This window comes from Balaenoptera ricei, chromosome 16, assembly GCF_028023285.1.
Source record: "Balaenoptera ricei isolate mBalRic1 chromosome 16, mBalRic1.hap2, whole genome shotgun sequence".
Classification (NCBI taxonomy): Eukaryota; Metazoa; Chordata; class Mammalia; order Artiodactyla; family Balaenopteridae; genus Balaenoptera; species Balaenoptera ricei.
In genome coordinates this window covers 2,698,992-2,715,242 of record NC_082654.1, presented here as the reverse complement: position 1 = coordinate 2,715,242, position 16,251 = coordinate 2,698,992, and the positions used below count along the sequence as shown (strand labels likewise).

General features: G+C 51.4%; 1 protein-coding gene across 1 annotated transcript in view; it reads right to left on the bottom strand.

Moving 5' to 3' along the window:
- The window catches only part of C16H10orf143 (chromosome 16 C10orf143 homolog), a 107,334-nt gene that overhangs the window by 47,232 nt on the left and 43,851 nt on the right, over positions 1-16,251 (bottom strand). The window lies entirely within an intron of this gene.

Here is a 16,251-nt window from a genome sequence, read left to right as displayed (position 1 = left end):
GCCATCAGGTAACTCTAGCCCAACATGTTGCCCAGTGTAGGGTCACAACAGGAAGATATGCAATTAAAGGGACAAAAATACCCCAAGGAAATCAACACGGGACTTAGTAATATCAGACACATAGGTGACAACTGTCAGACAATCAGTCAACAAGGGGCCCCGTGTCTGTGTGATCCCGGCTAACCCATTATGATCTTTGTGAAGTGTCCTTCTGGGGGGTCTGGATCTGCAGATAGGAGGGGAAACCCCTTCCCTTTTATTAGCAGCTAAGCTCTTTATACTTCGACCATATTGCAGCAGGTTAGAAGTCTAAGCTTTATTGTCTTATGTTATTGAAAATCCAGATTCCGGCAGCCTTCTCCCTCAGGTCACGCTTTGTCTGCGAATACATTCTCATTTTTCCATGTACGGAGAGCGTCTGGAGAGAGGCAGGAAAGATTAGGGCTGTAATATACTTGAATCCAGTTTATTTGCCTAGCCAGAAACTTCCACCCTCCGCAATTGCTTCCCACCCAAGATGTTGTCTTTAATTCTTTCGTGACAGGGAGAAACACCGGCGCCGGCTCCCAGCAGGTCCAGGCAAAGAGGAAGGGCCTGGGCCCTGAGGTGTCCCTGCCAGTGGGGGACAGGGGTCCCGCCACAGACTGAAGTCTCTGGTTCTGAACTTCTCATTTGTTTATGAGGAATGCATCTTCAGTGGCATGTCATTCATCAGAAGAGAAACATGTTCATTAGAGAATGGCGGGTGCAGAAAAGCCCCCTGGCCCGCGATTCCTGTCGCGGCCGCTCCCTCGTGCTTGGCGTCCTCCGGGAGCATCTTGTCCCCTGGCTGCCGGCTACAGCCCAGGTGTTGGCCCCGACCAGGGTGGTCCCCACAGCCGCTGCTAAGGTCCACCTTAGCCTGTGTAACTGCCCCTCCAGACTTTGCCGCTGGACACACACAGGAAGCCTGGGAGGGAAATGATCTGGGGGGTTTATTTTGTTAATTAGTTTGCTCAACTTAAACGATGGAACAGCAGGGTCCAGCTGCCTGGAGGGCGCCCTCCCCATCCCCAGCCTGGCAGAACAATGCCTGCCGTGGCCTTGGACTGCCCAGCCCCTGAACTTGGGACTGGGCTCTCCCTGATTATTATCTGTAGACCCTGCCTACAGTCAGTCCAGTGTGGCTCAGAGCACAACTATTGAGCACCGACTGTGTATGCTATTCCATGCCAGGCCTCAACAAAGGGAGGAAGCAGAGACGGCAGCACAGAAAGAAGCGCTGAACTGGGGGCCTCTGAGCTCAGGGTGGGGAGCGGGGCATGGGGACAGGGTCCCAGCTGGCAGGGAGCACCCAGGGAGGTGCTTGGGAGATGTTGCATAGAGTGACCAACTGGGACCGGTTTGCCTGGAACGTCCCTGTTAACACTGAGAGTCCTGTGTCCCAGGAAACCCTCGGTTGCGGACAAACCAGGACAGTTGGTCACCCTGGCAGCCAGAAACCCAGCTCAATGCTGCTCTGTCCCATCCGGGTGACCCTGGAAGTCAGCTCACAACCCGGGCCTGTTTCCTCATCCGTACACCGTGGATGATAAGGATGCCTTTCACCTCTAGGAAACCTCGAGGCTCTTCATACACTGTTTTGTTTGGGTCCATGGTCTTCCCCAAGGCACTTTGGATGCCTTTAAAGAAGGCTACCATCAGTTTGCTGTCCCCAGGGAGCCAATGGGCATGATCCATTCAGAGACGCAGCAAGTCGCACGGCACCGATGGTGGAGAGCTTGGGATAAGAAACCGGCTCGTACGGGGAAGCGGCTCCACGGTCAGCAGGAGGAGGCCTGGAGGCTCCAATCTCTCAACAACTCAGCCAGTCACGGTGCTCCAGGATGGGTGAGGGTGCGAGTGGACACATCGGTGGGGACACGAGGAGCTGGTGCTTGACCAGTCTGAGTCTGGGGGCCACCTCTTTAAGGGAATGCCCGGGTCCCTGCACCCCGAGTCCCCAACCCCTTTTGGGCTAAAGGCACCCCTGTGCCAGGTAGCCTGTGCCAGGCCATCCACAAAGAGCTACCATGACTGTGTCATACATCTGCCTGTCCCTGCGGTGCAAGGACCACGTGAGCATTTGGGTCTCTCCAAGGTGAAGGCCACGTCAAGGCTCCTTTGGCAAAACATCTCAGGAAGTGGGCCGTTTGGTTCATGGATATCAATTCTGTACTGGCCTCAAATTCTTTCCCCTTATTTCCCCTGGAAATAAGGCAGCAGTGAGTGTCCTCAGTGTTTCTCCCCTGGCCTGGCCCACCCTGCCTGCCTCCTGTGGTAAAGCCCCTTACTCAAAAGAGCAGGAGAAGAGACCGCAGGAGTGGAGCTGGAGGCCCAGCGAGCGGGGGCCCTGACGGCCATGGGGGGCTTGGGGAAACTGCACGGCCTCTTTGCCCAGGGCACCATTCCTGGACACGAGCCACCATGCAAGGGGACGCTTGCATCCTGGTCAGGACCCACGTCCCACCCGGACCTCTGTGAGGCCTCCTAGGGTGGATGAGGGGTGCTGCACCGTCCGAAACGCTATCGCCTCCTTCCCGCCACCGGAGGGCAGAGTTGGGGAAATCTGTTCCGCTTTGAAGGAGACAAGGCTCCCAGTCTGACATCTTGCCAGGGAGACGCTGTGTCTGAGACCAGACATCCGGAGTACTGGCAGCTTCCACAAACCTAAACCTCCAGGGGCCCTGACAGGTGTCACCGTCCCCACATAGGACGTTTGACCCCAGAAGGGAAAGAAGACAGTGGTCCCTTCCGTAGGCTCAGAACGCAGCTTTGGGCATAAATCTGTGGACAGAATCGATTCTTAGGAGGGTGACGAATTGAGCAACGAGCAGGGGCATTTGACACATTAGAAGATTTTGCCAAATGGTCTTCCAAAATGATTGTAGCACTCTTCATTGCTACCAACAGTGACTGAGTGCCTATTTTCCAACATCCTCACCAGCACCAAGTGTTATGCTTTTTAAAACTTCTTGCCAAATTGATGGTAAAATATCTAACAGATTTGACTTGCATTTTTAAACTTACAAGTTTTACCATTTTTGGCTGTAGCAAAAATTCAAGAGCAACCCAAGTGTCTATCAAGAGGATACCAGCTGGGCTTCCCTGGTGGTGCAGTGGTTGAGAATCTGCCTGCCAATGCAGGGGACACGGGTTCGAGCCCTGGTCTGGGAAGATCCCACATGCCACGGAGCAACTGGGCCCGTGAGCCACAACTACTGAGCCTGCGCGTCTGGAGCCTGTGCTCCACAACAAGAGAGGCCGTGATAGTGAGAGGCCCGCGCACCAAGATGAGGAGTGGCCCCCGCTCACCACAACTGGAGAAAGCCCTCGCACAGAAACGAAGACCCAACACAGCCAAATAAATAAATAAATAAATATATAATTTTTTTAAAAAAGAGGATACCAGCAACATGAATTATTGTTCATATATTCAATGTAATGACACACAGTTCTTCAAACAACGAGCCAGATCTGTGTTGATGAGTTATATTCACAGGAAGGACGCCCAGGACACAATGCTAAGCGAAAATGAAAGTTGCAGGAGTTTTGTGTATAATGTTAATAGGCTCCACACACACACGTGCACACACACGCATACACGTACACACACGCCCATGCGCGCACACCTGCACATTCATACACACACTCGCACACACATGCCCCAGGAGGAGGCATCAGTGGGCATCAGGGAGGAAGACGTGAGACGGAGCCCGCCCAGCCCATGCTCATCACGTGACTGCCTTCCCAAATCCCGACAATCGTGACTTGCTTCCAGCGAGCCAGGCTGTGCTGCCAGAACATTTGAGAACAGAAAGGGAAATCTACACGTGTCAAGCGTCTGACACTAGTAGGTAAGTGAAACGGCACGAGCCCGCACCCCGTGTGCGCCGACGACAGCGACAGCCCTCGTGCCCTCTGACATGGGACTCAGCATTTCTGCAGCCCTTCGGGCCCGGCATGGCTCACGTAGAAACCACGGCAGAGCATGGCTGCGAGCCGCGTTAAGACCTTTGTTCCAGAAACGTTTTTCTTCTGGGGAATGTTCATTCGAAGCAGAGGCTTCAAAAAACTGAATGCAGACAAGAAAGTCTGATTAGGCAGGCACGGCCATGTCCAGTCACACCCACACGGACGGAGATGAAGTCACGACTCAGAAAGTCACATCCCGCCTGCGGCGTGGCTCGTGTCCGTCAGCAGCGGGGATCACCGAGGCAAACGCTGGCATCTCGTTTGCCAGGTGACCGTCCCCTAAACCTATCAAATGCTCTCCCGTATTCCCAGGCAGACTGATAAAGTAGTTTGATACCAATCACTTGTAGATTCGATTCTGCAAAGCACATTTTCCTAGGAAATCCAATTGCACCTGCTTTGGTTTCTGGGGCAGCATCCGTTATTTGGTGATGGTACATGAATTGTGCTTAGGTTGTTTGAGAAGAGAGGGTGTGATCCTTCATCTGACGGGGGCCAGATGAGACTGCACCGGGGGCTTTGGCAGCGGAGGGGCCGGAGTGGGCACCCTTGGGTCCCGTGCTGGCTGGGCAGCCCCGTCTGCCCCTCTGCTTGGCACCTCCCCGACCAGGACCTGCCCCAGGGGCCCAGCCTGCAGGCCATACATCCAAAGGCAGGCGTTTGGTGGTTCTCACCGCAATTTATTTTAATTACGTGTGACATAAAGATACCACCTACAAATGAGACAATGCTGCCATAAGAGTCTCAAGGTTACTGTAGGGAATACTTCATAACCGAAGTGTGTTTTCCCCAAGGAGTTATACTACCATTTGATTTAATTTTTAATTTTTACATTTTAATCAAAAATAGATCAAATGGTGGTGGTCTCTCTGGGGAAACATACTTCAGATAGGAAGCCGGCCATGCTCCTTTTAAATATGTAAAGCTGCCACCTTCCTATAAGTCACGGATGGCGCCTGCTGCCAGCTGCCCCTGCGATGGGCTGGGCGTGTTTCCCGGGCAGCGAGGCCGCCGCCGGCAGCTAAACCTGCTCCAATCCGTCAGGAGCCTTAAACAAAGGACGAGAGGTTCATTTAATCAAATGTCCTCCGCACCATGTGGGTCATTACATCTCCCCGGGGTGGGGCCTGTTCTGCCTCCCACGGGGAGTCCCCTTACCTCTCCCTGGTGGGTCGGTGGGCAGTGTGAATCACATCTCAGGGGGATGTGTGTGTGTGTGTACACCTCTGCGTTCTAAACAACAGGCAATAAAACTTTTCAATTGCAAGGAAAGGCACGCACATTCTTATCCAGGTGGGTCTTCCACCTACAAGGGTCACCAGGTTTGTCACATCACCACCTTGAGGGTGACCCGGACTCCTGCTGATATCCAGGTGGGCTCCAAGAGCAGCCACTCAACCCACCACGGACCTCAGATGACACACACGTACCTTCTGCAGCTTCTCTGGACTTGACGTTCTCACCTGTAAAGTGGGGACGAAGCTGGGACGTGTGTCATTGTGGGGACCAAGCGTCCATCAGAGAACACGCTGGAGAAGTACTGGCCGCACACCGGAACTGCTCACGAACGTTATCTCGTTAGCGTCTTGCTACTGCCTGCGTAATAAAGGTAATGTGCTCATTCCCTCTCATCCTGAGTGTCGCCACAGGACACTGGAGGCTCTGTTCAAGGCTGGATGCCTGACGGGGAAACAGCCTGGACAATGGGGAAGACCCGGGGCCTCCAGCAGCCCTGCCCTTCCCGGGGGCTGCCTTAATGCCTCAGCAGCGCCCACAGCTCTGCAGCCGGCAGGGCTTTCTCAAGTGCCCGGATCTCCCTTCCGTGAGTAACCCAGACACACCCACACTCCAGGCTTCCAGCCTCCCCCGTTACAAAGCCGGCGGATCCCAGGAAGCTGGGAGGGGGTGGGGGAGGCATGTGGGGGAGGGGCACAGCCCACTTCCTCCAACTCCTGTCCCTGCCTCAGCTGAGATCAGCAACACTGTGGCCACACCAACCTGCCCCGGAGACACGCTTCCTCACGTTTCTGGATTCAACACATCCCTCCGGTGCCCCAACTCAGGGATGTTCCCCCACTCCCGCCAATGTCATTTACACAAAGATCCACTGGAAGTGTTCCTTCTCAATCAGCTCCAGGGAAATAACGCAGTTTCTCCTAAAGAACAGGTGTGCCTCCTTTCTTTGGGCCAGCAGTCTATACAGCAGACCATCTCCGTGCCCTAGAAGCCCAGAGAAAACGTTCACGCTCGCATCCGGCGGGCTGGCTCCTGGGCAGTTGTCCTCTGCTTTGGTGCCGAATCCGTCTTCCGCCTCCTTCTCTGTTGCTCGTCACAGACGTGCTTGGCACTGGCCTGCCCGGCCCCCTCTAGAAGCTGTAGGACAGCGGGGCAGTAAAGGCTGGTCTGGCTGCGTCCCCGCCCCGGTCCCACCCGCTAAGCCTGAGGGTGGAGCCTGGCTCTCTGGGCGCCCCTCCCACTGGCCAGGTGGGCAGGCCCCCCTTTCCCCGCCCGGGTCCAGTACCCCCTGCACCCTCCTCCACCCCGGTCACTGACGTGGCCCATGGCTTGGCTGGACAGACTAGGTCCCCAGTGCCCGCTTCTGGGGCCACCAGGGAGCTTTGGGACAGTGTTGTGGGCCCCCAACTCAGGACTCAGGGTGAGTGGGTTTGGCTGCTGTTCCAGACCCAGGGGGCCCAGGGGAGGTGAGGCCTGCAGGGACCTCAGTCGGCTTCGGGCCCTGAGGGCCACCCACTATCCCCACGGTTACACAGGTCCCGGCAGTTCAGCAAATTTTCTCACAGACCATGCACAAGCTGTGCATCACGGAGGAAGCTCACGAATGAAATAGAGAGCTGGGGAGACATGTTCTTAATAGACTTTATTACTAGTGCAGAGGCCCTGGAACGTACAGTGAGGCCCCTGGGACTGGGGGGCTCCAGCCCTCAGCACCGTCCCAGGTGTGTCCCCGAGGGTGGCCAGGGCGGGAACGAGGCCCGGCTTGGGCTCGCTCACTCATCCTTCACGTGTCTGATCCCAGCGCTTGGGGAAATCACGCGGCCGAGGGGATGGGGGATGAGCAGGCATCCTGGTGCCAGGCGGGGCTTGGACACTCCCACCGCTGAGACTGGGGAGGATGGCCATGCCACCCGGCGGGTGGAGGTCCAGCTCGGGCGGGTCCCCTTTCCTCCGCTGGGCTCGGTCTTCGTGTTAGAATCCGAGCTCCACACGGTGCCTTCCGGGGCACAGCGTGTCGTCCGGGCAGGACAGCGACTCTCCAAGACACGGGGCAGGTCCAGGCCTCTCCACTCGGGGGCTGGGAAGCTGCCGAGGCGGCCCGGCTCACTCGCGGCCACCAAGGTGGTGTCCAACTTGACGGTCATTTTGTTCGTAGGGTTTGCTGCCAAAGTGACAATTCCTCCTGAAGCCACGTGGAAGAAGTGCCACTTCCAATCCTGGGAGGGAGAGCATTCTGCTGGCCGAGCCTGGGATTTTAGACTTGGGTTCTTCTCATTTAGAGTTAGAAAGTCAGGGGAAATATTTAAAGTGTTAAATGAAGACTTCAAGATATTCTACTGCGTATTGTTGGGAATCAAAGCAGAGAAAGAGGAAATCCTGTCACATTTAGAAAGGGACTGTCCCTCGGTGATACACTAAGAGTGATTTTAACCTCATCGCCACGTGTTCTCTTTTCAGCCTTCCTGCAGTGCACACGCGTGGTTTTTCTACCCAGGAGAGAATCACCAGCAACAGGGGAGACACGCAGGGCTGGGGGCAGGGTCTGGAACGGGAAGCGGGTGGTGGACTCGGCTGGGAGGCCGGAGCCCTGCAGGCTGCGGGAGCGGGACCAGAAGCCGGGGGTCCTCGCTGGGCCCCCCCAGCCCTCCAGCCCCGCTGGCTGAGCACACTGCTGGCCTGGTGGTGGCTGGGCTCCTGAAGTTCATTAAAAATCGGTTCCAATCGACTCTGTGAACACTCACTGAACCCGCCTGGGTGCCAGGGAACCCTGCCCAGCTCTGGGGCACCGCCGAGTGAAGCACCGTCCTCGACTCCACTCGGGCCCGAGGAAACCTCGCACCCTTGCCCTCCAAGGCCAGCCTCCCTCAGGGCTCTGGGAGGGGTGCCAGGTAGACAGGGATGGAGGGGCGCCCTGGGCCGGCGGCTGACGGCCGAGCCAGCGCGCCTGGATGGGGGACAATGGCACAGGGACCTGGCATCATCCATGACATACAAACATCACTAATGTACAGAATCCAGGCAAGCTGGAAGAGAAAATAAGGTGTAATCACAGTAAGACTTTAACGTATAAGATTTCTAAAAGAAATGTGAAAATCTACATGACGTTTTCTACCTCACATAAGACAGAGTCGTGTGAATTCATTTCACAAAAGCAGCAAAGAAACACCAAATCTGAATGCCACACTGAGGGTACAATGGACCATCTTACGCATTTATACCAATTGTGCCAATACGTCTTTTTTGTTAAGACGCACACTTCCTAAGAGTGACGCAGAGCTTGAGCGAATGTAAACAAAGCTGAGCTGCCGCAGGACCTCTGTAATCTGCTCGGCCCATCACTGTTGCTCACATGGTTTTTGGGGACAGAGTCAGATCTTCTGGGACAAACCTCTGTGCCTCTGTGTCTGAGGTGGCGTTTCCCAGAATAGGGCCCAGAGCATGTAGGGCCCTCACTGGACCGTGTCCACACGTGTCAGGGTTCTGGTATCGAACTTGACCGCGGAGGGACAGCTGGCCGGCTGTGGGATGTTCTGCAGTCCGGGTGGGCACAGCAGCCAGCGTGGGCTGCTCCAGAGCCTGGACTTGCGGACACGGGGTCTTGAGCGCATCTGTCAATTACCCCAGATGCCAGTGAAACTGCGGCCTAAGTGGAACCATCTGGAGGGACAAAGAGGCTTTGTGAAAAGTCTCCTCCTGCTCTGGTCAAGGAGAAACTGCTGACCACAGGGAGGGGGAGGAGAGGTCCTTCAGCGGTGACCCTCTGGGGGAGGAGCAGCACCCGAACCCAAGTGCAAAGTCCAAGAGTAAGTGCAGCCCTCCCTCCCAAGTGCCACTGCAGTCTTCTTAATTTTACTGTGGTAGAACACTTAACACAGGATCCAGCCTCTCTTGGGTTTTCAAGTGTGCAACACACAGCGTTGCTGACACAGGCACTGTCTCCCCGCACATCTGAAACTCCACCCACCCAGCAACACCCCCCGTGTGCCCCTCCCCCCAGCCTGGCAACTACGGTTCTGTCCCTTGCTTCTATGAGTCTGACTCTTTTAGATTCCCCACATAAGTGGAATCATGCAATATTTATTCTTCTCTGAATGGCTTGTTTCACTTAGCATAATGTCCTCCAGGTTCATCCATGTTTTCACATAATGTAGGATTTCCTTATCTTTAAAGGCTGAATAATATTCCATGGTGTGCATATACCACATTTTCTTTATCCATTTATCAGTCAACGGCCATTTAGATAGTTTCCGTATCTTGGCTATTGTGAATAGTGCTGCAATGACCATGGGAGTGCTAATATCACTTCAAGATCCTGATTTCGATTCCTTTGGCTATATTCCCAGAAGTGGAATTGCTGGATCATCCGGTGGCTCTATTTTTAATTTTCTGATGAACCTCCATGATACTATTTTCCATAACAGCTGCACCATTTTGCATTCCTACCAAGAGTGGACAAGGGTTCCGACTTCTCCACATCTTCATGAACACTTATCTTTTGCTTTTTTGGCAACAGCCATCCTAACGGGAGTGAGGTGTTGTCTCAATGTGGTTTTGATTTGCATCTCTATAATGATTAGGGATGTTGAGTGTCTCTTCATATGCCTGTTGAAGGCATCATATTTCCTGATTTCAAAATATACTGCAAAGCTATACTAATCAATAAAGTATGTTAACAGTATAAAGACGGACATATAGACCGATGGAACAGAATAAAGGGCTCAGAAGTAAATCCATGCATATATGGTCAAGTGATCTTCAACAAGTGTGCCAAGAATACACAATGGGGAAAAGATAGTCTCTTCTACAGATGGTGCTGGGAAAACTGGACATCCACACACAAAATAATGAAATTGGACCTTTATCTCATACTATACATACAAATCAACTCAAAATGGATTAAAGATCTGAAACTGTAAAACTTCTAGAAGAAAACGTAGAGAAAAAGCTTCATAACATTGATCTCAGCAATGACATGATGTAACACCAAAAGCATAGGCAACAAAAGCAAAAATAGACAAGCTGGACTACATCAGACTAAAAAGCTTCTGCACAGCAAAGAAAACAATCAACAAAGTAAAAAGGCAACCTATGGGATGGAAGAAAACATTTGCAAACCATATATCTGAAAAAGGTTAATTTCTAAAATATGTAAGAAACTCCTATAACTCAATAGCAAAAAACCAAATAACTCATTTTTAAAAGGGACTAAGGACTTGAATAGCCATTTCTCCAAAGATGACACACAAATGACCACAGGACATTTTTGATGATCGGCAACTTTTAGGGATTGGAAAAAGCATTTATGACCCCTGAGGTTAAATTTCTTCTGCTAATTCAAATTAATTATGAAGAGGCTTGTCAAGAATGTTTGAAAACTTTAAGAGATTTAGATCATCATTCAACTGGCTTTCCTGAAACGTGAATAAGTGGGCCTCACCTGAAGAGCGACCAAAAAGATCACTTTAAATGTCATATACATTTGTGGTTGACAGTTACATCTTATAATTTTATTCTTTTTTTTTTTTTAAGATTTTTAGAAATTTCATGTAATGTCTGAAACATTTATATTAACATATTTCCATATAATTTTATTCTTAATAAAGGTCATAACTAAATGTGATTTAAGTTTGGATTAGTGTAATTATTTTCACCTAAGTAAATTTAGATGTCCGTAAAGCAATATTGTTTGTCCTGAATTGGGGCTAAAAAGTCACTATGTATTTAGTTAAAGCTCAATTAGCCCTTGCTGACCTGAGCAGGCCACTGGGAGGGCTTGGGCTCTCGTTCCAGAAGGAGGGGCTGCTCCCAGGCCTCCAAAGCCTCTGGCTCTCACCCTTACCATGAGTCCAGAAGTGGGAGTGCTTCTTGCAGACCAAGGAGAGTACCTGGAGAACCACACATGGGTGCAGAGGTAGCAGTTACCGCACGCCAAGCCATCACTACAGGCACACCGGGCGTTTCAGCTCAGGTGGCTGACAAGTGTCACAATGACTCTATAAGGAGACGCAGGCCCCAAAATACAGCGGAGGAAACGGATGGTCAGACAGAAACCCCAGATGAGTCCACGAGAGCCAGGAGACGCAAACCCACACTGCATTGTCCCCCTCAGCCACCATGGGAACCAGTTACCGTCACCGGCCACGGGAGGCGCGCGGCCTCTCTTTACTGGACCACCCAGCCTTCCACCTGCTCAGAGCCAGCCCAGTAGATCAAACTGACATGCCCTCCTGGACCCACACCAAGCTGTTTGTCCTCAGAGCGACTGGAAACTAAGGAACCTCATTTTGAGGCTGACGCTGACCCGCCCCTACTGGAAGGTCATCTGGAGGGATTATTGCTGAGTTCTTGAGACAGATGGTTACTTCTGCTCCATAGAAGCTGTGGGGTAAGTGGGTCCCAGGCGAAAGATGTCAGGTGGCTGAGCAAGGCTCTGAGCAGAAATGTACTGTACAGCTCGAGCTTCAAACAGAGGAGGCTTCTTTCTCATCATTCTCCTTTCTTTTCTTGCCCAGCTCGGCTGTCCCTGCGTGCAATGGAGGGAAAGGTCACGATCCATGCGGGTGCCGCTGTCTGTGACCCTCCCCTGCAGCACTGACTAAGTGACAGTTGCCACCCTGTGTCACCGTCCACAGCCTCTGCCCCCCAGCGATTACGGCGGGAGGCCCAGCAGCGCCAACAACTCCTCCAGGACACCTGAGCGTGGCCCAGAGGAAGGGACTCCGTCCAAACGCTTGTCCGGGCTGTGTCCCCAAACTGGGGACTGAAGGGTCATCCCCAGCTCTGTGTGACTATTTTCCCACAGAATCCAGGGCAGGGGGGCTTGTCTGAGCTCCTGAGTTATCCCAGGGTTTCCAGTCGCGGGAGGAGGAGGAAGAAGTGGAAAATGAGTGGTTGGATTTGGGTTGTATACAGTCGGTGACTTACAGGAAGCAAGGAAAAGAAAGGGAAGCAGTGGGACTTCACTGGCGGTCCAGTGGTTAAGACTCGCGCTTCCACTGCGGGGGGCTCGGCTTTGATCCCTGGTCGGGGAACTAGAATCCCGCAGGCTCCGTGGTGCAGCCAACAAAAAAGAAAGGGAAGGACTGAGTCATTGTAAGTCTTGATTTGATTTTTTATTCTGGTAAAATACACAACAAAGAACTTACCATTTTAACCATTTTTAAGTGTACATTGCATCGGCATTCGATACATTCATATTGTTGTGCAACCATCACCCCCCCATCCATCTCCAGAACTTTTCCGTCCTCCCCAACAGAAGTTCTGTCCCCACTCCCGCTCTGAGCCCTGCTGTTTGCATTAGACAGCCCTGCCTTCCCACCGGGCTGCAGAAGTGACAGTGATCACGGGAGATGGACACCCAGGAATCCTCACCAAATAAGCACACGTTTTGTAAGTAACTGATGGGCCAGAAGTTCCGAAAGGCTCTCTAAAATAAGCACAAAAATCAAGAATACTATCGTGAGCTCAGGGGCCGTGGGCCGTGGTGATGAGGTCTGGGATGGTACTCGCCATGTGGCTCTGATTGCAAGGGAGGGGGCTTCACAACAGGGTCCGTGTCGGGGCAGAGAGAGCCCGCTTCAACCTCCTCTGTCGAGGCTGCCTGTGACCCTGTGCACTGGGCTGGGTGGCTCAAAGGCCCCACGCCAGTGGACCCCGTTCCAGCACCTCAAATACATCACTGCATCGGCCCCGCTGCAGCTTATTACAAGGTGGGCACTGTGGTTCCCATTTCACAGGCAGGAAACCGGGGCGCTGGGTTGGAGTGAGGACGCGGCAGGAGCCCCGGGCCCCCGACCCCTCAGATGTCGCCACTTCAGGTGCTGGACACCGAGACTAGGGACTTCCTAGGCTGTCCGGTTATTCCAGGAAAACGGAAACGCCTTCCACACTGGAGCCCGGAGACTGCCTGCACCTCCACGAAGGCCCCATGTCACAGGATCCTAAGTGACTCGGGGACACACCGGTTCTCAGAGTGTGGTCAATGGCACCTCCTGGGGCACCCTCCTGGAAGCCCCCCCCCAAGACCTGGAGACTCTGCCTTTTAAGCAGCCCCTCCCGCCCCCAGGATCCAGGAGCGCTTTGAGGAGAGCAGGCGGGTCTGGAGGGGCAGATGCTGGGGCCCAAGGAGCCCGGTTTGGACCCGCGGCCTGGCCGTGGATAAGTGACCTGGCCTCACTGATCCTCTATCCTTATTAGTACAGTGAGGATAATTCTCCCCCAAAGGGTTTTTGAGGGTTAGAAATGATAATTTAGTAAAACACCTGACACACAGTGTTGTTCACTCTCTAAAGAGCAGCTTCTTTCCCTTTGCTTTTGGGGAAAAAATGCACCAAAAACTATTTGAGTTTTAAGCAGCAAATTTTCGGGAAATGATCTGGTATAACAGTTATAATCAGAAAATGTGATGGAAAAAAGATTATCTAGGACTGAGCTTAAAGTGTAAGACTGATACTAACAAAACAAAAACCAAAAATGAGGGGAAAGAAGGAAACTTTTAGCTACACACATAAGAAGTATTATCAGAGTAAAATGTGCTGTGTCTCCGGGTGACAAGTCACAACAGCGTAAAGTCACTGCTTATCCCACAACTAATCGGTAAATTCAGCACAAATCCAATAAATATTTTATGTGGTTTTTACTTTTGATATTTGACAAAACGATCCTGAAGTTGATCTGGAAGAATGAGCACGTGAGGAGAGCCAGGAACATCTGACAAGTAACAGGGGGAGGTGCCGACGCAGCCGTCCACACAAGCACGTGCGCTAGGCCTGGACACTCCTTTTTCCCCTTTCCTGCTCATGTGTTATATTTTAACAAAAAGGCCCCCCCCCCCCCACACGCACATACACATCACACACACACAGGTCGTGTTACAGCCACCAGATGAGAAAGACAGATCAAAGAACAGAAGAGGAAGTACAGAAGCAATCCCACGTATAGAAGTGGGATTTACAATCGGTACAGAAAGATGTGGTTAGAATAACTGGTTAATATTTGGGGAAAAGCAAAGTTAGATATATCACCCTTTATGTTCCCAAACTTTGTAGCTAAAGCAAAGTTCTATGTGTTCAAAATGAAACCAGAATCATGAAAAATGTCGATGCACAATTTACATATCAGTTCATATAATGTATGGAATCCTGGGGAAAGGAAGGTCTTTCTCGAATGGTTCCAAGAAGAGAAGCAGGCTAAAAAGAGGCCAACAGATATGACAGCTAAAAACTTCCAGCAAAGGACTTTGTAGACCTCACTGAAAAGAATGTGAAAAACTGTAAATGGGGAAAAAATACATGTAACAGATGAGAGAAAAACAGACTTATTATTTAAAGAACTCCTAAAAATAAACGACCAAGACATGCACCCCAACAGGAAAATGGCCAAAAATGGGACGTTCAGAAAGGACACCCACGTGGCCGATGACACGTGTCAGAAACGCAATGCAGGACTCACGCATTAAAACCACGAAGTTGGTGCAAAGCTCAGATTGGCAGGGATCAAAAAGGACCTTTTGCCAAAAAATCAAAATTGAATCTGATCAAGCTTCTGGATCAACACCAATTTATAGGAAGTACAGAGGTCAGAGGAGTAGGTAGAACACGGGAGATGCAATTAGCAACATCTCAGCACAAACTCTACGAATAGTTTCCTGAAAATACACTGCAAGGGGGGACAGGAGGTGGGGGACCCGTGATCAGAGACTCAGGACAGATCAGCCAGTCAGGTGTGTGGACCCTGTCTGCGTCCTACATCCAACTCAAACAAGTCATGAAAAACCAAACAAAATAAAAACAATCACCTGTGAAATCGAAGAGGCGTGTAGGAATTTGACCAAAGACTAGAGATTTCATAGTATAAGGAATTACTGTAAATTTTGTTTGAGGGTTGAAAACTGTATTGTGGTTATGCTTTTCTCTTTGTCTGTTTGGGAGGACCGACTGAAATAATTATAGTTGAACTAATATTATGTCTGGGATCTGCTTCCAGTGCACAGGGAGGGGGAGAGGAGGTGGGCAGGACTGGCCATGGTGACGCTTGTCGGAGCAGGTCAAAGGCTAAAGGGGGTCCTTGTACTATTTCTTCTGCCTACTTTTGTGTGTGTTTAAGACGTGCTAAGTTAAAAAGAAAAAATAAGAGTGGGTTCTATTTGGTGTTGGTGAAAGGGAAGGGACATGGGACCATCTTTCCAGAGGACAGAAAACCAGTGTACCTGCTGACCTAGCAATACAACTTCTAGAATCTTCTCTTATGAATATAATTGAAAAACTTTATAAAAATGTATGTGTAGGACTTCCCTGGTGGCGCAGTGGTTACAAATCCACCTGCCAATGCAAGGGACACGGTTTCAAGCCCTGGTCCAGGAAGATCCCACATGCCACAGAGCAACTAAGCCTGTGCACCACAACTACTAAGCCTGCGCTCTAGAGCCCACGAGCCACAACTACTGAGCCCACGTGCCGCAACTACTGAGCCTACATGCCACAACTACTGAAGCCTGCACGCCTAGAGCCCATGCTCTGCAACAAGAGAAGCCACTGCAATGAGAAGCCTGCGCACCACAACGAAGAGTAGCCCCCGCTCGCCGCAACTAGAGAAAAGCCCGCGCACAGCGACAAAGACCCAACACAGCCAAAAATAAATTAAAAAAAAAAAGTATGTGTAAGAATATTTATCCAGCAATTTTTGTGATAGCAAGTAGATGAAAGAATGAATGAATGAATGAATGCAAAGAACCTAAATACACATTAGACAGGGAGTGGGCAAACGCACTGTGTATTTTCAGTCAATGGAATAAATACTATGCAGCCCTTTTTTTTTTTTTTTGGCCACACCACGTGGCTTTTGGGATCTCAGTTCCCCCACCGGGGATTGAACCTGGGCCCTAGGCAGTGAAAGTGCTGAATCCTAACCACTAAACCACCAGGGAACTCCTGATGCTGCCCTTTAGAATGACAAACTAATACACACTTGCTGACATGAGAAGATGTACATGATGTTAACATCAAAAGTACAGGCCTACGGATG